Source organism: Accipiter gentilis, chromosome 10 (assembly GCF_929443795.1).
Source record: "Accipiter gentilis chromosome 10, bAccGen1.1, whole genome shotgun sequence".
NCBI classification, from domain to species: domain Eukaryota; kingdom Metazoa; phylum Chordata; class Aves; order Accipitriformes; family Accipitridae; genus Astur; species Astur gentilis.
In genome coordinates, this window is record NC_064889.1 from 27,360,952 (window position 1) to 27,370,401 (window position 9,450).

Here is a 9,450-nt window from a genome sequence, read left to right on the forward strand (position 1 = left end):
ATGGCTTTGTCTTCCTTTTTGATTGAACAGTAGACTCATACCAAACAGATTGCGCTCAAGAGAGGTGGAAATTGTGAAGCTGAATTTCTTCCAGCTCTTGCCATGTCCAGCACTGAAGTCCTGTGTTAATATGTCTCAATGGTCATGCTGTTTAGGGAATTCATGTCCCTCAAGTTTCCTGCTTCAGGCCCTTCACCAAGTCTCTCCTCATTTCTTAACAGCTGTCCTCTCAGGACAGTAACACCAACTGCAATTAAGAGAGGACTACTGGACTGCTAGAGCAATGAATGTAACACCAATAGGAGACCACAACTACTCCATACAAAATGGACAAATGTTATTTTGGGTTGTAGTACCAAACTATATTTGTGGACACTGACAGTGGGTGTTTAATGAAACCACTAGTTAGGGTGTGAAGGAAAAGCAGTGTTGACTTACCTGGTTCAAATACAGCTGTGGACAGAGTTGAAAATGAAGCTGTTTAAGAATTGATCTATGGCAATACATGAAATATAACATCCTTGGAGGAGTTAAAATAGCCCCCAAAAGCCAATATGATTGTGTTCATAAAGCATATAGAAATAAGGAATCTAAGGGAAGCAGTTCAGATTTAGTAGACTGAAGACCACTTAATGTTACCATGGTAGAGGTCCAGAGCAAAGGCATGCTAATTATCAGAAAAGAACTGATAGAAGGCAACAGTCACTTCATCACAGAAGCCAATCAGGTTGGTCAAGCATGATTACTTACCCTGGTAAACACATGTTGGCTGCTCTCGGTTATCTTCTTGTTCTTCACATCCTTATCAATAAATACCAAGAGGACATATTCTGTCATCTTTCAAATAACTAAAGTGAAACTGAGCATCTTACAGTTTCACTAATCCTTCTTCTTGACTTTTTTAAAGGTGGGCATAACATTAGCCTTTTTCCAGTCATATGGGACCTTCCCTCTATGTCATCATTTTTCACCAATGATAAACATAGGCCTTGTAATTACATGGGTGAAACCCTTCAGCATCCTTTGATGAGTCACACCCAGCCCCTTGGATATGAATACATCCAGCTTCACTTAGTAATTCCAGCTTCACTAAGTAGCAGGTTAGGACTTCCCCACTGTTGGTTATTCCTTTCCTTCTCAAACTCCATTGGAAGGTGCTGATGCCTAGGGACAAAATTTGCCTATGAAGACTGATGCAGAAAAGATGCTGCATACTTAGGTGCTTTCTGTATCATCTCTCACTAGGTGGTCTCCCACATTCAGCGGTAGACACGTATTTTCTCTGAACCCCCTTGCGCATCATCCATGCAGAACTGTTATGCTTAATGTCCCTAAGTGCCCAAGCAAAGTTTTATATTCCTATTTTGTTGCCAGTCCTTGCCTCCACCTCTTGCATACTTTGTGGTTTAGTTCATCAAGAAGTTCGCTGCTTAGCGAAGATGAAATTCCCAGTCTTACTGCAGAACAAGGTAGTTTGTTCCTGAGGTCTCAATAATTGTCCTTTAAACCGTAACCAGCTCTCCTGAACAGTCTTCTTCTTCACAGCTGCTGCCAAGTGTGTTCTAACTAGCAGTTCCTCAATACAATGAATTCCGGTCTTACAAAGTCTAGAGTGCTAATTCTGTTGCTTACCTCTACAGTTTTCCACTAGATCCTTCAGTTAGTCATCAGGTGGTTACTGCAGCCTGAGCTGCCACCTGGGATCATATTTATCAGTAGTTCATCCATGCTTCCTGTACTCAGCATTTCTGGTCCAGTATTTGCATTAGGATATTGTCATTAGTACAATCTAAGAACTTTTGGCACTGTTTGCCCAGTGCTGTTGCCCTCCCAGCAGATGTCCATATGGCTGAAATCCTCCCTAAGGCAGAGGAGACTTCTGCCTTTCTACTAGGTGTAGAAATCTTCCTTCACTACTTTGTCTTGGTCAAGTGGGCTATAACAGATCCCATCACAACATCCCTCATTCTCTTCCCGTCTACAGTTTCACACTGGAGCTTTGCACAATCAAGGAGCACTTCAACATAAAGCATAAATCCTCCTCATCTTCCTTGTCTATTCTTCCTAAACAGTCCACACCCTCCCATGACCATGTTTCAGTAGTGGACACTATCACTCCCTATGTCCATTATGCTGATGGTGTTCCCCTTCGCCCTTGCAAAATTTCTACATTTGCAGCTTTTCCTCTGTCACTTCTGGGCTTAAGTCCTCTTCCGATGATGAAGCTGATTTCACAAGTGTCATCAGTTTAGCAGTCTCATTGCAAAGACCTCTTTCCTTCTTAGTCCTCAAATACAGGTGTCCAAAAATCTAAAGGAACTCAAAGATGAAGTTGCTAAGCTTCCAAACATGGTGTGGAAGATCCTACATAAAAATCTATTTGGGTACTACAGGACTGCCAGATGACTAATGTAATCCCATGGTATTAAAAGGTCTTACAGAGAAATCAAAAGAACTACCATGTGGTGAGGCTGATGGCTATACTGGACAAATCAATAGAAATTATAATACAGAACAAAATTAATGGACACAGGAAAAAGTGACAGTCTTTCATGTGTATTTGTAAAGGGAAGTCTTATTTCACAAATCTGCTTGCTTCTCTGAAGGCCAGATAAAGCATGTAGATTTAACTATCTGTAATGCATCTGTAATGCTAAATAAATCTGCTCCTGTGTGCAGTCTCTGGTATCAGGCAAAATGGTGCATGATGCCTTGCAGCCAGCACTTGGTGCTTGTCACCACCAGAATTGTCTAGCTGCATCAGTACTGCATAACCCTTGGCTTGGGTCTCTGATGTTTAGCAAATGCCTACTTTCCCTTTCACACCACCTAAATAAAGTATAAAGCTGTAGCTATAGCTTTTCCCCTGAAGTTTTTAATAGGTGGCATTAAATGATGGTATGGAGGGAAAATTGTAAACTGCAACACTGGCATCTGTGTGCACGTTGTTCACAAAAAAAATGGAGCATTAGCTGTCAGAGCAGTTTTCAAAGGGTAAATCCCTTACTCTTTGGACTAGATTTGGAGGGATTCGAAATTGAGAAGGAAACTGTGAGAAAATAGATAGAAAAAGACTGTGAGGCCAACATGGGAAGTTATGGGGAACTTTCAGGAGAAAAGAAGACCTAAACTTTTACCCTTACCTCCAGATGTTCTTTCTGGAAGATAAAGATTGTATTAATTCATATTTGCAGGCAAACTAACTTGAAGAATTTTATTCCACAGATTTAAAAATCATGGTCATATGGATGCTCAGATAAATATCTTGTAAAAAGCTCTGGGATATACACCATCTGCTTTGGATTTGTTTTAATTCATAGACATTATCAATCCCACCCAAGTGATAAGTTTCTGTGACATGACCTATTGGGCATTCCAGCTTCTTGCAATGGAGTACTCTGTAATTTGAATTACCAGATCCAGACTCCATACAGATTTTTCTCCACAGCTCTCAGTAAGTTAGGCCACAGAAAACTAGCCAATTTCCTCTGTCTAAGCATCAGGCAGCCAAGATGACACCTGTCCTTGGGAAGAGGGATCTGCTGAAAGAGGCAACAATGGCCTGATGCAAAACAAAGAGGGAAATGGATCCTGCCAGCCATTGACTTTCTGCCACTTCTGTTTCCATCCCTACAGGGCCTGGAGTCTGCTGGGACAAGAAACAAACCACAGCACAGCCAGAAGAGGCAGAAAGAGAAATCCCCAGATACAGATGGTCCTGCACAGACATACAGTGTGGGGAAAGTGTTGGAGTGATGACATCCAGGCATGCTGAAAACAGATCCTATCCCACTTACTGTAAGTCCCTACAACATGATTTCCCTTCCCTTGTGTTCAGTGAGCATGAGCTGGTGAGAAAGAGGGGCACTCATAAGCACAGGTGAAGTATGAAAGCAAAGCACTGTCAAAGACTCTTAAGTTTGTGGCCCAATGCAACCTCACTCTCTGCTCCACTTCTTAGAGCAGCATCGTCAGCCTTGTAACCTGTCTAGAAAGAAATTCCAGGACTAGTATCTCCATCTCATTGTCATGAAACCACCCTTAGGACTCCTGCTTAGGTACTTCACTCCTTCACCCTGGACCAAGCTGACCAGGACCTCCTGTCCAATTGCAATGACAGGAAAAGAAGCATGCTTGCAAGCCTATGGGCTCCATTTCAGGCCCATTGCTCTTCCTTTCTGCCCAGAGAGAAACAACTAAAGCAAACCCAGCTGTACCATGTGGGAATCAACCAGCAAAGTTCAAGAAGGCATTTTCTTGGGCGTCAGTAGGTATGGTGTAAAATTTAACCTTGGCTACAGTGAATGCTAGTACAGAAAGGTAGCTGAGTTGGTAAGCTCCCATCTAAACCTTTGAAGGAACACAGCATCCAAGTCACCATCACACAGTTCGTGCTTTCACAATAGCATTGGGTACCTTTGCTGCTCTCATTAGATTCCTTTAACCATGCAGCTGCCCTAAAGCAGCCACACCATGGATTTCAGAGACATTTTGAGGTGGTGTGTTCAAGTCAGGTGGGCACCCAGTTATAGAATCATAGAATGGTTTGTGTTGGAAGGGACCTTAAAGATCATCGAGTTCCAAGCCTCCTGCCATGGGCAGGGACACCTTCCACTAGACCAGGTTGCTCAAAGCCCCATCCAACCTGTCCTTGAACACTTCCAGGGATGGGGCAACCACAACCTCTCTGGGTAACCTGTTCCAGTGCCTCACCACCCTCACAGTGAAGAATTTCTTCCCTACATCTAACCTAAATCTATCCTCTTTCAGTTTAAAGCCATTACCCCTTGTCCTACCGCTACACGCCCTTGTAAAAAGTCCCTCTCCAGCATTCTTGTAGGCCCCCTTTATGTACTGGAAGGCTGCTGTAAGGTCTCCCCAGAGCCTTCTCTTATCCAGGCTGAACAACCCCAACTCTCTCAGCCTGTCTTCATAGGATCGGTGTTCCAGCCCCCTGATCATCTTCATAGGCCTCCTCTGGACTCCCTGCAACAGGACCATGTCCTTCTTATGTTGGGGGCCCCAGAGCTGGATGCAGTACTCCAGGTCGGGTGTCACAAGAGCAGAGTAGAGGGGGAGAATACCCTCTCTCGACCTGCTGGTCACACTTTTTTTGATGCAGCCCAGGATACAGTTGGCTTTCTGGTCTGCAAGCACACATTGCTGAGTCATGTTATGCTTCTCATCAACCAACACCCCCAAGTCTTTCTCCTCAGGGCTGCTCTCAATCCATTCATTGCCCAGCCTGTATTTGTGATTGGGATTGTCCCCACCCATGTGCAGGACCTTGCACTTGGCCTTGTTGACTTTCATGAGGTTTGTACAGGCCCACGTCTCAAGCCTGTCAAGGTCCCTCTGAACATCATCCTTTCTCTCCAGCATCTCGACCACTCCACACAGCTTGGTGTCGTTGCCAAACTTTCTGAGGGTGCACTCAATCCCACCATCCATGTTGTCAACAAAGATGTTAAACAGCGCCAGCCCCAATACTGACCCCTGAGGAACACCACTCATCACTGGTCTCCATTTGGACATCGAACCATTGACCACAACTCTTTGAGTGGGATTATCCAGCCCATTCCCTATCCACTGAGTGCTCCACCCGTCAAATCCTTGTCTCTTCAATTTAGAGACAAGGTTGTCATGTGGGACAGTGTCAAATGCTTTGCACAAGCCCAGGTAGATGACATCAGTTGCTCTTCCTTTATCCAATGCTGTAACCTTGTCGTAGAAGGCCACCAAATTTTTCTGGCATGATTTGCCCCTAGTGAAGCCATGTTGGCTGTCACCAGTCACCTCCTTATTTTCCATGTGCCTTAGCATAGTTTCCAGGAGGATCTGCTCCATGATCTTGCCAGGCACAGAGGTGGGACTGATTGGCTTGTAGTTCCCTGGGTCTTCCTCTTTTACCTTTTTTAAAATGGAGGTTATGTTTCCCCTTTTTCAGTCAATGGGAACTTCCTCAGGCTGCCACAATTTCTCAGATATGATGGATGGTGGCTCAGCCACTTCATCCGCCAGTTTCCTCAGGACCTGCATATGTATCTCATCAGGTCCCATGGACTTGTGCACCTTCAGGTTCCTTAGATGGTCTCAAACCTGATCTTCTCCTACTGTGGGTGGTTCTTCATTCTCCCAGTCCCTGCCTTTGCTTTCTGCGACTTGAGTGGTGTGGCTGGAGCACTTGCCAGTGAAGACTGAGGCAAAAAAGTTGTTGAGTACCTCAGCCTTCTCCATGTCCCAGGTAACCAGATCTCCCGTTTCTTTCTGGACAGGGCCCACATTTTCCCTAGTCTTGCTTTTATCACCAACATATCTATAGAAGCTTTTCTTGTTGTCCTTGACATCCCTGGCCAGATTTAATTCTATCATCAGGGCTTTAGTTTTCCTAACCTGATCCTTGGCTGCTCAGACAATTTCTCTGTATTCCTGCCAGGCTACCTGTCCTTGCTTCCACCCTCTGTAGGTTTCTTTTTTGTGTTTGAGTTTGTCCAGGATCTCCTTGCTCATTGATGCAGGCCTCTTGGTGGTTTTGCCTGACTTCCTCTTTGTTGGGATGCATTGCTGCTGAGTTTGAAGGAGGTGATCCTTGAATATTAACCAGCTTTCTTGGGCCCCTCTTCTCTCCAGGGCTTTATCCCATGGCACTGTACCAAGCAGAGGCAAAAGTCTGCTCTCCTGAATTCCAGGGTAGCGAGTTTGCTGTGCACCCTCCTCACTGCCCTAAGGATCTTGAACTCCACCATTTCATGGTCACTGCAGGCAAGGCTTCCCTTGAGCTTCACATTCCCCACCAGCCCCTCCTTGTTGGTGAGAACAAGGTCCAGCATAGCACCTCTCCTCGTTGGTTCCTCTATCACTTGGAGAAGGAAGTTATCATCAACATATTCCAGGAACTTCCTGAATGTCTTATGCCCTGCTGTGTTGTCCCTCCAACAGATACCGGGGTGGTTGAAGTCCCCCATGAGAACCAGGGCTTGTGAACGTGAGGCTGCTCCTACGTGTCTATAGAGGGACTCATCCGCTCAGTCTTCCTGGTTGGGTGGCCTGTAGCAGATGCCCACTATAATGTCACCTGTCCCTGCCCTCCCTTTAATGCTGACCCATAAGCTCTCAGTCAGCTCCTCATCCATCCCCAGGCAGAGCTCCATGCACTCCAGCTGGTCATTGACATAGAGGGTGACACCCCCTTCTCGTCTCCCTTGCCTGTCCTTCCTGCCTGTATCCTTCCATTCCAACACTCCAGTCATAGGGGCCATCCCACCACATCTCCATAATGCCAATAAGATGATAGCTCTGCAGGCATGTGCATGTCTCTAATTGTTCTTGTTTATTCCCCATGCTACATGTGTTTACATAGAGGCACTTAAGTTGGGCCCCTGATGAAACTGACTTAATGGCTGGAGTAGCTGGAATTCCTCTGTACTGCCTTTCAGGTGCTCTCCTGCTGAACTGTGATCCCTCTCCAGGATCTGGGCACCTATTGCTGGCACTGGTATCAAACCAGTAGGAGTGGGATGGATTGAGGTTCCCCTTCCCCAGCAACTTTAGTTTAAAGCACTCTTCAGCAGCTTGGCAAGGCTATGACTGAATATGCTCTTCTCCTTCACTGACAGATGGACCTCATCAGCCCCCAGTAGACCAGGTTTCTCAAAGCAAGTCCCACAACCATTTGTTGATTTGCCAGATTCGACTGGCCCTTTCAAACCACTTCCCTTTGACCGGGAGGACTGATGAAAAAACTACCTGTGGTCCAGAGTCCCACACCAATGCTCCCAGGGCTCTGTAATCCTTGATACTCCTCAGACTGCTCCTGGCTGTATCAGTGGTCCCTATGTGAAACAACAGCAGTGGATAATAGCCAGTAGACTGTACGAGGCTTGGTAGTGTCTTGCTGACATCTGTGATATGAGTCGCTGGTAAGCAGCACACCTCTCTAGAGAGTGTATCAGGTCAGCAAATGGGTGCCTCCATACCTCCCAGAAGAGAGTTGCCTACTACTATCACCCATCGCCTTTTCTTAGTTGCACTGGTTGTCTGCTGGGGAGCAGATCGGATGTCCTTACTCAGCTCCAGCATCTCTCCTGATGTGACAGGTCTTTCTTCTTCAGTCTGCAGAGTGGTGAAGTGGTTCTGCAAGGGCAACTCAGGCTCTGGGGGAAGTCTCTTCCTCCTGCTGGTCCTTGCAATTGCAAGCTTCAATTCTTCTGCATTATTGCCCCCCACCCCCCGCCCCTCCATTTTGTGTGTGCTGGTAGGGGAGGTTTTGGGTGTTTGGCCATGCTGTCTATCTTTGCCCCAGGAGAAAGGTCTAGGCACTTCCTGCAGTCTGAGGTCTGCACTGCAGCCTCTCCCTTCAGCAGCTCCATCTGGGTGGAGGCATCAGCCACCGCTGGGGTAGATGGTGCAGACCCCCCAGCCAGAGCTGCAGCCTTTGCTCTCAGATGAGTGCCCACCATTCTGCATTGAGGGTCAGGGAGGATGAGTGCCCTTGACTTGTGCAGATGGTCACAGAATGGTACCCCATTGATGGATTATGTAGACTTCAAGTCTCTCCGCTCAGACAGTGGAATGTCCTTCCTTCAAAGAGGTCCCCTCTCTGTGCGCCCTTCCACACAAACTGCCATGCTACGCCCTGTTTGCTCACTCTGTTCCCAGTGCTCCTAGTCTGAGCGCTCCTTAGGGCTGCCTTTTGTAGGAGTGGGTGGTGGCCACCATTACTTCTGGCCCCGCCCACGCCTTGTCAGCCACTCTCTCTCAGGAGAGCTGCCAGCTCCTGGTGGGTCTCCATGCTCTCCTGGGTTTTCCCCAGCTCAGGAATACTCCCTGTACGCTGCAATCCCCCACCCTGCTGTGGAATGCACCTGCACTGGAGCTCATCGCCTCAGCAAGTTGGTGGATATCAAAACAGAATGTTCTGATGCAGGGTCTCTCCCCACCAAATGCAGGGTGCTTTCCAAAAGATAAGTAGTTTCCTCCTTTGCACTGAACTTGCCCACTCTTTCATGTGACTTTTCCTGAAGATGGGCACCAATGGTATTAAACTTTCACCCTCTGCAAAAGTGGAAAGAATTAATTCACAGAAGCAACTAGCAGGAGATCTCAAAATAGCACTGATCAGACCCTGTCCCTTCAATATCATGACATCAGCGGTTACCATGGCAGGAGGCTTAGCAAGTTTTCCTCTTGTCCTATATGAGCTTAATGCAGAAGAAGCAGGGGAGCTAAAGATTGCCTAGGGCAGCAGCCTGCAGCTATGACCAGGTAAGCCCACCTATACTGTTTCTGGTGCACAGCATGAAATTAATGGTCTTCTCACCCACAAGCGATCTGTGAGCTTCCTATGTGAGGCCCATAATGCCCATTTAAAAAGAGATCCCTTTGTTGTCTCCCTCCCCATTAGTCAGCTCTAGGAGGCTGGAGAGAGCTCAGAGCTGCTCAGCTTCTTCT